At 44.2% G+C, this 16,216-nt stretch overlaps 1 pseudogene; it reads right to left on the bottom strand.

The window, feature by feature from the left end:
• Window positions 1-1,333: 1,333 nt before the first annotated feature.
• LOC138489388 (zinc finger protein 436-like) overlaps window positions 1,334-16,216 on the bottom strand; it is a 230,994-nt pseudogene continuing 216,111 nt past the window's right edge.

Below are 16,216 nucleotides of genomic sequence, written 5' to 3'. Positions count from 1 at the left end.
AGCTATATCTCGCATTTGGCCTGATTGTGTCTGGTTAGCCATGTTTCGCATTTAGCCTGGTTGTGCTTAGTTATCCAGATCTCGCATTTAGCCTGGTTCTGTTTAGCTAGCCATATCCCACATTTAGCCAACTGTGTTACTTGGCCATAGATCACACTTGGGCAAACTGTGTCCATATCACTCGATTGTAATTCGTGCCGACAGTGTAAGTGTACCATATCTCACTCTTACTTCTTACTGGCTCATAGCTTATAGTCTGATGCATGTATCCTTCAGCTGTATGGTAACCATACACCACATCTATGCCAATTGTAGTAGTTAGCCATATCCCCCATTTAGGCAAACTATATCACTTCCTATGATATACTTAAAATGAAATTCAGGGGTAGGAAATGTGATGTACTTGGATGGAATTTTGAGGGTGGGAGATGTGATGCACTTGGATGGATTTTTGAGGGTGGGAGATGTGATGCACTTGGATGGATTTTTGAGGGTGGGAGATGTGATGCACTTGGATGGATTTTCTAGGGGTAGGAAATGTGATGGATTGATAGAGCGTTGTTGATGGCCATAAAACAAAAAATGAAGGTGTGGAAATCCAGGAAGAAGCCACATTGCGAGAACTGGGTGTCGGATATGCGGACGCTCTCTTGGTATGAGAAGACTCAGGCAATTCGACATCGGGGAAACTGAGTACGAGGAGAGATGGGGGTCATTCAGTGATTTATTTGGATGAGGTGTAGGCTTTGGTTTATTTTGTGGATATTGAGGTTGGGGGGTTGGTAGGGGTATATGTTTTGTCCTGTTGTTGTTGTTTTTTGTGTTTTCTGTTGTCACATCTTGCCATGAGATAGGTGGGTGGGGATGTTTTCGGATTTCCTTTTGAATAGCTGTTAATTTAGTAGTAATTTGCATTTTGTTGCACTGATGTATATATGGAGTAATCTCTTACTTGTTCCCATTCTGCTGTTACTCAGTTGTATTATTTTCTGTATAATTATTAAATAAAGTTGAAAAAAAAAGGAAATGTGATGAACTTGGATGTATTTTTCAGGGCTAGGAAATGTGATGGTTAAATTTTGAGGGGGTGAGGTGTGCAGCGCTTAGGATAATTCTCAGGACTTCCACCAACAGCCTGTACTAAAAAACACACTGTTCTGCATACACCTCTCAAACTCTGAACTCAACACAACCATACCTCTACAGCACTACACTATACACATACTTCACAACATTGAAACAACAAAGCAATCCAGACATATCTCGCACAACAGCACATGGCGGCCAACTCTCGAAACCACATCAGAAAAGCCAGAGGAACTAATAAAACAGCTTGAATGGACAATACGTTATATATTTGAGATGACATGCTTCCTTCCTCTCGCCCAGTATCACAAGGCGCAAAGAATCCCAAGAGGCCTACGGGTGAACCTTGAACCCACCCTATGCAAGGAGAACACAGCATTTGTAAAGAGGTGGTGCCAGATTTGAACAAGTGTTCGTTGGACCTCATACATTTAACCATCGAGGAACTAGCACATGATCTTGGAACCTTAGAGGATGAAATCAACAACATTAAAGTAAGCCTAAGCATGGTTTTCACTGCAGATCAACTTCAAAAGGTACTTGAGCACATATATTTAAATTATCTAAGTACAAACAGGATCTTGAAGTTAAGAAAATTAGGAAATTCAGACGAGATACACAGGACTACAAATTGGACATTGTGTAATGTTGGCAGGAGTATTATGGTCAGCGTCCCCCCAAGACATATCAACCAAGTGCACCACCAAAGAAAACCCCAAGTACAGAACCATCCTCCTCGGATGCATCCAGCACAGAGTTAGAGAACATCACGACCGTAGAGGGAGAATCTTCATCTATACCGGTGAGCACAGAGGGAGAAACCAGTAGTTTCTTTAGAAAAGTTACCCACAAGGGGAAAAAAAGAAAAAAAAACACTTGGTTAATATTTCTACATATCTACTCTCCAAATTTGAGCTAGGGTGTTACAAAAAGGTTTGTCCTTTGTTCCACAACATTCCAGTATACAAGGAAATTTACTTCGATCCAACAGAGAAAGTATGCACCCTTATCAAGGATGTGTTGAAAGGAGCAGAAGAGAGAGGAGTAATCACTGAGAGGACATACACATGTTTTAAAAGGCACATCACATCATGCCGGACTTCTATATTGTACCCGAAATACACAAGAGATTGGATAAACTGCCATGTCGGAGAGTATTTTACAACCACTGGCTAAAGTATTGCAACCCTTGATACAGAACAGTGGTATCTATGTTAAGGACACCATGCATTTTTTGTCACAGCTGAATGACGTCCACTTTGTTAAAGACTGTGACATCCTGTTCACAATGGATATAACTTTGCTGTATACTAACATCATCCACGAGGCACGCCTTGAAGCAGTGGAGTGGCTACTACTCCAAGCAGGCTCGCGTCTGGGGGATAGGCTATTTGTACTAACACTCTTGAAGCTTGTCCTTATGAATAACTTCTTCAAGTTTAAGGATAGGTTATTTTTGCAACTGTCCGTCTTGAATTCTCCACGTTGGTTACAACATCTATCCATGTTTGTCTGCTACATCGACAATGTTTTTTGGACAGGTCCAGCTGAGGAATTGGAAGAATTCTTCAATGTGATGAACGATATGAATTCACGTATCAAGTTTACAACACAAACCGGTAACACCACCATCAATTTTCTTGTTTTAGACATTTACTGGGATATTGACCGTCTGAACACCAGAATTTTCACTAAATCCATGAACAGAAACTGTCTTCTATTGGCAACCAGTTTCCACCCACAGCGAACCTTAGACAGTGTACCTTTAAGCCAATTTTTAAGATACAGGAGAAACATCTTGGATAATGAGGGTGTACAACGAAATGCTCTACTGGAACCAAAACCTGCTAACTCAGAGGGACAATTGATCTATGTGATGACCCATTCTTTACAAAGTAACAAATTAAAAAAAATTAGCAAAAGAAATTTGTCGATGTTACAAATTGACCCACAGTTAAAAAATGTATTCCCTCAAACATCCACTTTTGCTTAGAAAAACAGTGAATCTCTTCGGAACAGTCTGATAAAAGAAGAACTATCAGACAACACACACACAAAGCCAAACATAGGGGCACTCAGCCATGCCATAACTGCCAGCACTGTGGAAATGTCATCACCGATACAGCCATTACCCACCCTTACTCTGGAAAGATCATTGAGCTGAAACATTCCTGCACTTGCGATGCCACCAATGGGCTTTACGCATTGAAATGCCCATGTGGACTATATTATGTGGGGATTACAACTCGCAAAGGCTAAACTCAGATGGACTGAACATAAATCCAATATAAGTACTCAGAACATGAAATCACCAGTAGTGCTACATTTTAAGGAGGCCCGGTAAACAGTGGCACAATTAAAATGGGAAATTCTTGAACAAGTCAGGTTAGGACTTCGGAGGGTTGACTTACAAAAGAAGCTGTTACAAAGGGAAATCATTTGGATAGACACACTTGATACATTGAGCCCAAGAAGCATGAACTTTGAATTTGATCTTATTTGCTTTGTTTGACTTTATATATCATGAAGATTTGCCCTTTACAAGAATGTGAGCAGGCCTCGTAGAACAGCCTGCGAGATATGGGTGAGAAATGGACCAACAATGATCTGTAATTAATTGTGTTATATTACACTTCATTTGTTGTACTTTTATGACAGTTATGGTTGTGGTCTTTAAACCCCCCTTTATGAATTCATGGTGGAAGATAAAGGGCTGTCCCACCTGTATTGTTTCATCAAACCAGAAAACGGGTTATGGAATACTGAAGCTAAGTTTGTTGGAGATGTGTGGTACCTCCAGTCCATGTATTATGAGAGGCCTGACTATTTTTATGATGTGAGAAACATTCTGGGTCTGTTCAAACAAACACTACCCCATGACGATCGTGGCAATACATGATTGACATGTTTCTGTTAAGATCCAATAACACCATATGAACAACTCTGCATGGAGGGAAATGCGGATGTGGGGCGCCATGACCAGGGCGTCATTTGTCCCCCCCACACCGCATTCCATGCTGTGCACACATTCTCACCTGTCCAGTTCTATAAGGCACAACATGTACCACATATGGGTAATCGCGGTGCCACACACAGAACTGATGGCCATACATGCTTTTGTGTTGAATATTGACAAATCACTGTTGATTTTATTAGAAAATTACAGATATCTAACATTATGTTTTTGAATGACTTGCAGCAGTTATTTTCTGCTGAACTGATTTATGCATTATTTTATGGACACTCAGCGGGGTGATTTATACCCCCGGGTCTAATTAAACGTGAGTTTGCTTCATTTTGGAGTTTATACTGAATGTCTGTCACTGACTTATCATTCAACAGACATAGGGCTGTACAAGCTTGGATTGCTTTAACTCTACATACTTTATATACTATATATAAAATGCTTTAATAGGGCGTAGGCCCGTTAGGAGTGCAAGAAGGTTTCCCTGTTGGCAACAATGGGCCTTTGTGTTTTTGTAGTTCTCATTGCTGGTCTAGAGACGTCGCCTTCTTGCACCTGAAACATTATTTATATATCACATAAATAAGGACCATTACTGATTAAGGGTTCAGTTTAGAAGCTTGCTAGTACTCCATTATCTGCTAGGTAGTGCCCCTCTTCCCTCTCTTTCGAGTCCAACTCCAGAAAATCACATTTATGCTCAGTGAACAGTGTTTCCGAATTGAAGCTGCCAACAGCACACCACAGCTCTCTTGCTGTTTTCTAGCTCAATCCTACTAACCACCTTCCCTCCCTCCTTGCATTAAAAATCCACCTGAGTGCCTAGAGACCACGCAGGTGGCATCAGTATGCGGTATAAACAAGTTTAACATTACCATTCTGTGCACCCATAGGGCTTCTGCCCAGTATGGATCATTTGATGGAGCCTAAGATTTGATTGGTCAGTGAAGCTTTTCTTGCATTCTGTGCACACATTGGGCTTCCCCCAGTATGGATCCTTGTATGGTGCCTCAGAGCTGATTGGTCACTGAAGCTTTTCTTGCATTCTGTGCACACAAAGGGCTTCTCCCCGGTATGTGTCCTTTGATGGTTGACCAGATCCGAGCTACAAGTGAAGCTTTTCACGCACTCTGAGCACTGGTATGGCCGTTCCCCTGTATGTATCTTTTTATGGTTAGTCAGAGTTGATTGGTCACTGAAGCTTTTCTTGCATTCTGTGCACATACATGGCTTCCCCCAGTATGTGTCCTTTGATGGTTGCTCAGGGCTGACGGGAGACTGAAGTTATTTTTGCATTCCGTGCATTGATAGGGCTTCCCCCCTGTATGGATCTTTAGATGTCTGCTCAGGGTGGAGGCGACTCTGAAGCTTTTTTTGCATTCTGTACACACATATGGCTGCTCCCCTGTATGGATTCTTAGATGTCTGCAGAGGGGAAACTGAAGCTTTTTTTGCATTCTGTGCATTGAAAGGGCTTCTCTCCTGTATGGATCCTTTGATGCTTGACCAGATCTGAGCTACGAGTGAAGCTTTTCACACACTCTGAGCTGGTGTGGTCGCTCCCCAGTATGGGTCATCTGATGCAGGTGCAGGTGTGAGCTCCAACTGAAGCTTTTATCACACTCCGTACACTGGAATGGCCTCTCCCCAGTATGAATGCTCTGATGCTACGAGTGAAGCTTTTCACACATGTTGAGCACTGGTATGGTCACTCTCCAGTATGCATCCTCTGATGCTGCTGCAGATGTGAGCTGTGAGGGAAGCTTTTCTCACACTCTGAGCACTGGTGTGGTCTGATCCGAGTATGGAGGTTCTGATGCTGCAGCAGATGTGAGCTCCGAGAAAAGCTTTTCTCACACTCTGTACACTGGTATGGCCACTCCCCAGTATGAATGCTCTGATGCTTGACCAGATGTGAGCTATGAGTGAAGCTTTTCTCACACTCCGAGCACTTGAAAGGTCTTTCCCCTGTGTTAGATCTCTGATGCCTTCTCAGCTTTGATGTGTGTACAAAGTGCTCATCACTTTCCATGCACTCGTAGGACTTCTTCCCAGCATGCATCCTCTGATGGCTGTTCATTCTCTGTTGAAAGAAGCAGAGGTACACTTTATTATTGTATGTCATCATACAGCCTAAAAATCAACAGATCTAGCACAGAGCTGTTAATCCTCATTTTACCCCCTGCTCACAAACTCATTGGGGATCCTGTGAGAAGCCACACTTGTGAGCCTTCACCAATCTGGAGAGAGACATGGAACTTGTTGGGAGAATCCTACAGAAACCTACATGTACAATATTGAGTAGACTGATAGCTGCCTAATTATAATGTTATGAGTTCTATGGCCCCCGTGTCTTTTTCAAACTCCATGAACTGCCCCCAAGGACCAACAGTGCAGGGGGTGGGAAGGGACGGCATGAGGGAAATATATACACAAGCAAAAATAAAGTTAACCACACCCCAAGGAGAAACAAGTGCACCACAAAATCCGGACCATCGCCACGACAGTTCCCTAACAGAATCACGGCTCCTGTGCAGTGAAATGCAGTATGGACGGTGGCAGCACCAGAGCCAACGCTTTCACAAAAAGCCAGCATCACGGCTCCTGCACTGTCAGGGAACCTATTGTTTTATCTGGCTGGAGTGCCGGGCTTTTTCTGCTTCCCTCAGTTCCTATAGGACACGGGGGAGGTAGAGAAAATGCTTGAACCCATTGGCCATGATATCACAGCTATTAATTATGAATTCCATAATCCTCTGGTGTGATGTTACAGTGGGACGATGTGGCATTGGGAAAAGGGAGAATTTGCCTTTGCTATACACAACAACGCTCTGAATGATTATGTCTTGGGCAGATGGTGTTCTGAAGGCGTGTTCCTACCCCTCTTCTTCCACTCATGTTAACCTGTGTACATCCTGCTAAATTCCTTAAACCACATGTAGATATGTTATGTTATGTTACTTGGCATTTAAAAAAGGCATCTCAAAAAAGGACTGGGTAAAGTTTTACAGTGATCTCTTTCAGGAGAAAGGCCCAATAAAGACCGAGAAAAGTTTGGGGAACGAATGGCGTATTGATATCGACAGGGATGACATACTAACAAGAATTCAAAAATTGAGCTCATCGCGAGCTGCCGGTCCAGACGGCATCTCGAATTCGATGCTGAAGGAAAACAAGGAAGAGTGGGCGGATTTTATCCTGGTACTATTCCAGCAGATATTAAAAACAAGATCAATCCCACACTCTTGGAAAGAGGCCCTAATTGTACCCATATATAAAAAAGGAGACCGTAACAATCCAAGGAATTACAGGCCCATCGCCCTCCTAGATTCCATAGGAAAACTGTTTTGTTCCATCCTGCTAAGAGATCTTAAAAAGTGGGCAATTAGGGAAGGGATCCTAGACAAAAGACAAACAGCTTTCATGAGTGGCGTCGGAACATCATTGAATTTATTCATCTTGAATATGCTAAAGATGCGGGCACTAAAACAAAAAAGGAATATTTACCTGGGCTTCGTTGATCTCGAACAGGCCTTTGATGGGATCTGTAGAGAACTGCTTTGGTCCAACTCAGGAAATGGAATTGCCCGCAAGATCTGCTAGAGGCCATTCAGGAACTGTACACCAACACCTCAGTTCAGATAGTGGTCTCAAAAGGAGCAGATCTGACAGAGAAAATCTTAACCACCAAGGGCATAAAGCAAGGTTGCGCCCTGGCACCTTTCCTGTTTGTTTTGTACCTAGCAGACATGAAAGAATCACAGGAACACATCCGTGCATTCCACCCAGTATTTCAGGAGGAAGCCCTCTCATGGATCGTTTATGCGGACAACGTGGTATTTATGGACCAAACTCCCATAGGTCTGCAAAGACGCATGGTGGAATTCAAGTCTTATATAATCAAAAACCATCTGTCAGTCAACGTAAAAAAATCCATGGTCCTAATAATGCAGTCACCACGAGGTCCTAACATCGGGAAAAATAAAAAGGGTTTTACATGGTCATTGGACAATCAACCTCTGGAAATAGTTGACTCAACAGTTTACCTGGGGGTTAGAATAAACAAAAACATCAATGAGAAGGGCCAACTAAATTTTATCAAAGAAAAGCTGATGAAACTCTCTAATCAAGCTCGAGCCCTGCACCGACGCTACGGAACCTTTTCAATGATGCCACTAATCTTATTCTACAAGCAATAAGTAGTGGCAAGCATAACATATGGAGCTGAATCATTGTTAAATCTTCACTGGAAAACGTGGGCGGTTTTAGAGTCTTTTTTCTGGAGAAGGGTACTTAGGCTTCCGAACTGTCTCCCTGCATCGATAATAAGACATGAGTTGAGATTACAATCAATAGAGTCAATAGTGCTGTGGAAGACCCTCTCGCTATTTCGAAAATGTATCCTTGATAAACCTCCCATTTCATTCGAATTACTGGCGAATAAAGAGGTAATCAATGCAGATCCGCATTTTAATGCTTGGAAACAGAACTGCTTTGAAATTCTGGAACATCATCATATCAAATTGGACACGCTAAAAGATAATCCCGAGAAAGCAAAGAAAAAAATATGAGAAAATGACTGGATAGCCACTGACAATCTAAAGAGGGAGAACACAAAATGTTATTATATCATCTGGGAGCGCAAGGCACTGAATGATCCTGCACCTTATCTCCGAAGATTTCCCTCTTCAAAATATAGGGATCTCTTGATGAGAGTCAGATTTAACATCCTGCCAACAACAGAAGTGCAATATTTAAGGAAACAAATTCTAATGGAAGATGCTAGTTGCCGTTTCTGCAATGCTCCGCACATATTGGAATCAGTAAAACATTGGACGCTTTCCTGTCCGGCCTTAATCGCCCGAAGGAACTTATACCTAGGAGAATGGGTGGATAACATAAATACATTGACAGATGAGGATTATTGGGAACGAGTTCTGACTGTCCAAAAACTTGGTCTGACCCTGGAAGCACTACGATTCATAGAATCGATCTTAAAAGGTCTCGAGGGTAATGATGAAGTTGAAGAGGAGGTTGAACCTATATATCATTGGTATGACCTCAAAGCGCTGATCGGTTGTACGCCCTCGGGAACCATAGTTCTGGTCAGTAGAGAGAGATAGTGTTGTAGGGTGCGTGGGTGCACCGGATAGGTGTGCAGCTGATGCAATTGTCAGGTGGTTGCTGCATCCTAGCATTAAGTCTGGTGCTGGAGATATCAGTTGTATGTGTGCAGTCGGGTGGACACCTAGACTGGGCACGGGCTGCGTTAGGCGTGGAGGACGCATATGTGAACAACTAGGCTCGAATGTGCTTGGCTAACTGCATTTTATTAGGGTGATGAGGTGTTCATGGGGTCATATTTGTATGTGAACAGCTAGGCCGGATTAATCAGGGGTATAGCTGTGTTCTAGTTGAACAGTGGTGTAAAGTAGAGAGTATGCATAGTGATGTGATATGATGGTTATCTTTAAAGCTCCAGGCATATGAACAGGATGGCAAGGAACAGAGCGACACATGGACATATACAGACCGGGACTGGGAATACAGCGATGGGGGGATAAGGATATATAGCAACAACATAGGAAACATGAGGGCAGGGTACACAGTGATACACATGTGGGGCATGTTAACATTTAAATTATTATTTCTATCTAGATGTGATTCACACTAATGTTCACAGCTCGAAGTGTGGGGAATGCCAACATTTGCACTTCCGGAGGTGACTCAGGCCAGAGTTCACAATCCTGACAGGATCTGGTACAGGCTAATGTTCACAGTCGATCCACTCCGCTCCAACTACGCCATCCATTACATCTATTCCAACCGTTCTATGCACTCCATCCACTCCGTCCATTGCATCCACTTAATCCATTCCACCCTTTTCATCCACTCCGTCCATTCCATCTGCTCCATCCACTTTATATATTCCATCCATTTCACCCACCCCATCCATTCCATCCATTCCACCCATTCCATCCTCTCAGCCCACTCCATCCTCTGTCAATTATCTGTACATATCTTACACACACTCTGCATGCGTGCACCTCATCCATTCCATCCACTTGCCCCCTATGTATTCATCCACTCATCCATGACATATACCCCTTCTATCCGTCCGTCTTTATCTATTGCGTCCATATGTATCCATCCACTCATCCATGCCATCTATCCCTTCTATCCGTCCGTCTTTTTTATCTATTGTGTCCATCCATTCCACCCAGCATCCATTTCAACGATTCTGTCCATCCATCAAATCTACTCCATTCACCTATCAACTCCGTCCACCAGTACTATTGAATTTTGTCTATTTTCTCTATTTCATGCATCCACGCCATTCATTCCATCCATTTGCCCTGCATGCCTCCATCCACTCGATCCATGTCATCTATCCCTTCTATCTGTCTGTCTTTATATCTATTGCGTCCATCGATTCCATCCAGCATCCATTCCATCAATCACCTCCATTCATCCACCCACTCCACCCACCCATCAGCTGCGTCAATCAGTTCAATTGATTTTGTCTATTCTCACTAGTTCATCCATTCTATCCACTCTATATGCATACCTTCCATTCATTCCACATGCATCCCTGCCATAAATTCTATCCCTTCATTTCACATGCGTCTATCTGTTCCATTCATTCCATCCTCACCATCCGCTCCGTTCGTCACTCATACATGCATCCACAACATACATTCCATTCCATCCATCCATTTTGTTGATCTATTCCCTTGATCCATTCCCTTCATCCATTCCATCGATCCTTCCTAACGTTTGGGTAGGATCAGAGGTCATTGAACACATGGTAGAAAGTCTCATTATGTATTTGGTCATTGGGTTGTTCAGAGTTCAGACATATCTTTAGGGTTGTCGTTGGTGTTATGGAAAGACCCATGCTTTTAGTAATTTGCGGAACGTCATATTGTCTTGGGTATGTCGGAGGTGCAGCGGAAGCGAGTTCCACAAAGTTGGGCCAATGCTGGGAAAGAGGATCCTCCGATCCTGACAGAGTTATAGAGGGCCAGTCTTGTGCACTGCACGATGAGTGATGCACTGGGTCTTGAAAATGGCCCTTTGTCCGACTGGAAGCCAGTGGAGGGTTCTGAGAGCTGGAGAGGTGTGGTCTCTTGGACCCAGGGCTAGTAGCATTTTAGCGGCAGCATTGTGCGCTCTTTGGAGTTTATTAAGGTGGTATGCTGGGACTCCTAGGTAAAGGGAGTTGGCATAGTCCAGTCTCGATATTACAATGGACATACCAGCGGCAAGTATGTTCGGGAAGGAGAGGTAGGGAAAATTGCACCTGAGAACATTGAGATGGTAGTGACAAGATTTAGATACGTTGTTGATCTGTCGGGAGAGGGTTAGGTCAGAGTCCATAATGCATGCAAGGTTTTTACTGAGACGGAGGGGGTGGGCGGTAGGCCCATGGAAGGGGGCCAAGGGAGTGGACGAGGGAAAAGCTCAGTGTTGCCGCACACCATGATTTCGGTTTTAGTCAGGTTTAGGAGGAGGTGGTTTGTGGTCATCCAACGGTCGATATCTAGGAGGCAGGCTGCGAGGTCGGGCTGAGAGTTGGCGTATGAGTTGTGGAGTTTAAGGGAGATTTGGGTATTGTCGGCGTAGTTGTAACACAGGATATTGTGCAGGTGGATGATTCCAGGGAGGGTAGACATTTAGAGGTTGAATAGGAGAGCTGATAGACAAGCGCCTTACGGTACTCCAGTATTAACTGGACGAGCAGCCGATACAGAAGGGGCAAGGAGGGTTATTTGTTTCCTGTTGTTGAGGAACGAGGCGATCCATTTGAGAGCCGTTCCACGGATTCCTAGGCAGTGGAGGCAGTCAAAGAAGATTGAATGGTTAATTGTGTCGAAGGCCGCAGACAGGTCGGTCGAGGAGAATTAGTGCAGCACATCCTGCAGAGTTAGCAGTGACCTTAAGATCTTAAGATTTTAAGATCGTCCCAGATTGAGGCCAGAGTGGTTTCGGTTCCATGTTGCGGTATGAAGCCTGATTCGGCGGGGTCAAGTAGGTTGTTAGATTCGACAAAGGTGTTTAGTTGGGAGTATGCAGTTTGGTCAATGAGTTTTGCAAGGAATCTGGTGTTCAAGATGGGACGGTAACTTTTGAAGTGAGTGGGGTCAAGGGATGGTTTTTTAAGAAGAGGCTTGACATGTGCAATTTTCAAGGCATCGGGAAAGATTCCAGAGCTGATGCAGTCACTTAGGATGGTTCTTGCATGCTCTCCTGCGCAAGTGGACAAGAATATTTCTTTGAGGACTGAGGCGGGGCAGGGGACTAGGGGGGAACCAGAGGGTTTGCAAGCTGATATAGGGGCAAGAAATTTGTCTCTGGAGATTGGGTTGAAGGAGTCAAAGGTGGGTAGGGAGGGGGTTGTGGCGGCGAGCGGGAGGGTGATTGTTGGATTGGATGGTATTTGGGGTGGGGAGAGACAGGACAGTTAATTGTTAAGGGAAGTCGTTCTGTCGAGAGCATGGTGTAGAATTGGAGGGAGAGAGTCGCAGAGCGATTGTGATGGGGTAGATTGGACAGAGGTACAAACTTGTTTGATAAATTAATATTACACAAGTCTTGTTTCATGTGTTATCTCCGAGGTCATAAACAGGTCCACGGTGGGCCCCAATTGGACTGTGGATACAGGGGAATGTGTGCCTCTGAGGTGAGGTGGGTGCAGTGGATAGAATATGGAAGTGGCAGCAACCCATGGAGACTCATGTATCACTTTATAATAAGATAAATTGTGGTAACATACTATAGCTCTTCTAACACTACAGACAATCCTACTCCTGGTTCCACATTTGATGTTTACAAAAGCTTTATTGTTAGGGTAACATTTAAGTACATTACATGGTCTGCGGTAACGGCCATATAGTTATGGTTAAGTTGCTAAATCCATAGGAAGAGCACTTTTTGAGCAGCTTATAACTTCTCCTCACCAAACTTTGCAAAAAAAGTATATGGCCCACTCTGATTTTTTTTGCAAAGTTTGGTGAGGTTTGGTCCGGGTGGGGCAAAGTTATAGGGGGGGGAGGTCCCAACATTTATTTTTTTCCCATAGAGGGAATGGAGAAAACATTTCTGTTACGGCTACAGTCCAAACCGCTGGACGGATTTTCACCAAATTTGCGCTAGGAGTAGAGGCTTGGTTCCGAAAGCGTGCTTTTGTAAATTTTGTGAAAATCTGTCCAGTAGTTTATTTTTAAACGACCAAAAAGTAGGTCTAAAAGAATTTGTGATATCTATGTCCTCTCCGCGGACACACTTCCCTGTTCGCTCTGATTGGTTAAACGGCTTGAGTCATGTCCGCCGACATACAACGTGTTCGCTGATTGGCTGGGATGAAGCGTGAGGTGCGTCGCATTGTTTTGATGCGCCCGCCATATTGGATCCGCGGACAGTGCGGCGTGGAAGTGAGCATAAATCCAATTTTGGGGAGTGTGTTGGTGTGTAGGAGTGCTTAGAGAGGGTGGGGGAGTAAGAGATGGATCAAATGCTGTATTTGTTTAGGTGTGAGAAGGCCTTGATGTTTTTGCGGTGTCCGCGGTCACCGCTGTGTCCGTGGACATACTAAACACTGGTCCCACCACTGGCTATTTTACTTTAGTATGATGTTGGTTTTGGGTTGTTAGTAGAGCATTGGGTGAAGAATGTATGTATTGAAGAGTGTATGCGTTGGTTGTTATTATTTTTTCAAAAGTTAATTGAAGTGGATAGGTTTTGAGGTGGATGTGTTATGTTTTTGGGTTGTGGTCATTTGGTAGGTGTTTGCTTCTATGGGTGTGTTATGCTGCACCCAGGACTCTAGGCCCTGGCCACAACACACCCATGCTAACACACAATTTGACTGTGGTATGTGGGCTGCTTAGGGGATATGATATGTTTTCAAAAATGTGAATAGTGATTGACAGTAGTGTAATAGTGTGTATAGGGTAGTGAGATGATGTGTGTTAGTTTGTTTGTTAGATTGTGTTCAGAATGTTGGTATTCAAGACTGCGGGCATTTTGGGTTGTATTTATTGGTGAGGTGTTCTTTTGCATGGTTGTGTTATGTTGCGGTGTTTGAGAGTTCAATCATTATATACTTACTGTTTCCTTTGTTGAGGCTGTATAAAGAGTTTTGGTAGGCCACACAGTCAAGATTGTGGGGTTTGGCAACAAGCACTGCAGCATAAGATACCCATGGAAGCAAACATTTTGGATTGTGGTCTGTGGTCAGGTGTTTGCTTGAATGGGTGTGTTATGGTGTGGTGTTTGTGAGTCCAATCATTATATACTTACTGTTTGACTTCTTGTGGTTCTATGCAGTTTTTTCATGGCATGGGTAATTGGAGCAGACATTCTTTTTCAATCTCTGTGATAAAAGAAAACATCACATGTTAGTGTAGTTTAGTTTAGTTCAGTGTATTATTTATATAGCGCGCCATACCCTGGGGCATCCGGGCGCAAACAGACAAGGATATGCTCAGCTTAGTTACAGGTACATGATAAGTAGGAAAAATACAGACATCAACAGTGTTACAATAGGCAGCTATGTACAAGGAAAAACAGACATCAACCATGTTACAATAGGCAAGTAAGTACAAGGAGAGGTCAGGAACAAAGGGAAACAGGTGCCTGTTTCCTGCATAGTTTTTTTTTTTTTTAAATTTCTTTATTAACTTTACAACAATGGTATAAGCAGAAAATCATTGGTTAATCATTGCCGTATGAGTAATTCAAAAGAAACATAAAACAATTCCCACCCTCCCTCCCCACCCACCTCCTCCGAGACCACAGTTAGAACTTCAATCTTCGTTTTGGCCCCTTGACGGGCCTGGACTGTCTGTGCTATCTGAGGCGCTATCTTGCGCTGCTGGGTGAAGCAGTGGCACAGTTAATGCCACCCAGCCTAGTAGTTCCTCGCTGGATTCTAATCTCTGTACTTGGATTGCTGTTTCCCATGCAGCAGTCTCAGCCGTTATCCATCTTTTGAGGTCAGCCCACCAGAGGGCTTCACTTGGGTCTCTTGCGCTTTTCCAACTCATGGCTATGCGTCTTTTCGCCGTTATATATAAGTCCTTGAGCTTATTAAGGGGCTTGTTTTTGCTGCTTCGCTTGTAGCTCCCCAATATGCAGGCTGCTGGGTCGAGAATGTCCCCTACTATTTCCGCATTTGCCACCTTTTCCTTCACCTGGGCCCAGAACCTTTGAACAGCAGGACAACCCCAGAACATGTGGGTCATTCCAGCCTTCGGCATATTGCATTTGGGGCATGTCTGGACTGTGGCTCCCCTGAACCTTGATATGGCTTCCGGTGTAAGGTAGGCTCTGTTGGTAAAGTAAAGTTGGATGAGCTGTAGGCGGGCATTCCTAGAGATTTTTTTGTGGTAGTGGGTTATCTTCTCCCATGCTTTGTCTTCGAACTCTCTTCCCAATTCGGTCTCCCATGTACCTTTGCATTTGAGTTCGTTTTTGGTTGTGACCTGCAACAAAGCTTCATACAGTCTGGAGGTTTCGTGGCCTCCCTCAGCAGTGTCAAGCATTGTCTCGATGGTCTCGTTTTCTATGACCTGGTCAGTGGCCTCAGTCCATCTCTTCTTTATGGCCTGGATTACCGCTCTGTGGAGCAGAAACTGGCCCGTGGGTAGGCCTGCGGACTCGCTGAGGTCGATGAATTACATTAGTTCCTGCTCAAAAGTGAGGTCCCCTAGCACCGCCACCCCACAGGGCTCGCATAGGGTGCGTACTTCCGTGTGCCCCCATGGGTGTTTAGCCATGATTGCGGCAATAGAAATCTGCGGGGAGAGTGGGTCTGCCGACCCCACTCTTCCACAGGCACGCCTCCAGAGTTGGGTCCCAAGCTTAGCCAGATAAGGGTAATGCCGTAGAGCCTCCTTCTCAACCCATAGTATATCCCGAAGTAGCAATGTAGGCAGGGCCAGCTGGAGAAGTCGGGTATCCGTGGTGGGTTCATCGGCCATCCATTGTGTCACGTGCCTAAGCTGGCTAGCCAGGTAGTATAGCTCGAAATTAGGGACTTTCAGCCCTCCTTTCTCAAAGGGCCTTTGGAGAATTTCCAGCGCCATTCTGTGCCTACCTCCCTGCCAGAGGAATCTCCTACAGAGTTTGTTCAGGTCTTTGAAAAATGAGGGGGGAATGTTA

This window comes from Ambystoma mexicanum, chromosome 9 (assembly GCF_040938575.1).
Source record: "Ambystoma mexicanum isolate Mex_15411 chromosome 9, UKY_AmexF1_1, whole genome shotgun sequence".
NCBI classification, from domain to species: domain Eukaryota; kingdom Metazoa; phylum Chordata; class Amphibia; order Caudata; family Ambystomatidae; genus Ambystoma; species Ambystoma mexicanum.
Note: the sequence above shows the minus strand (reverse complement) of the source record. Positions and strands in the feature narration are given on the sequence as shown.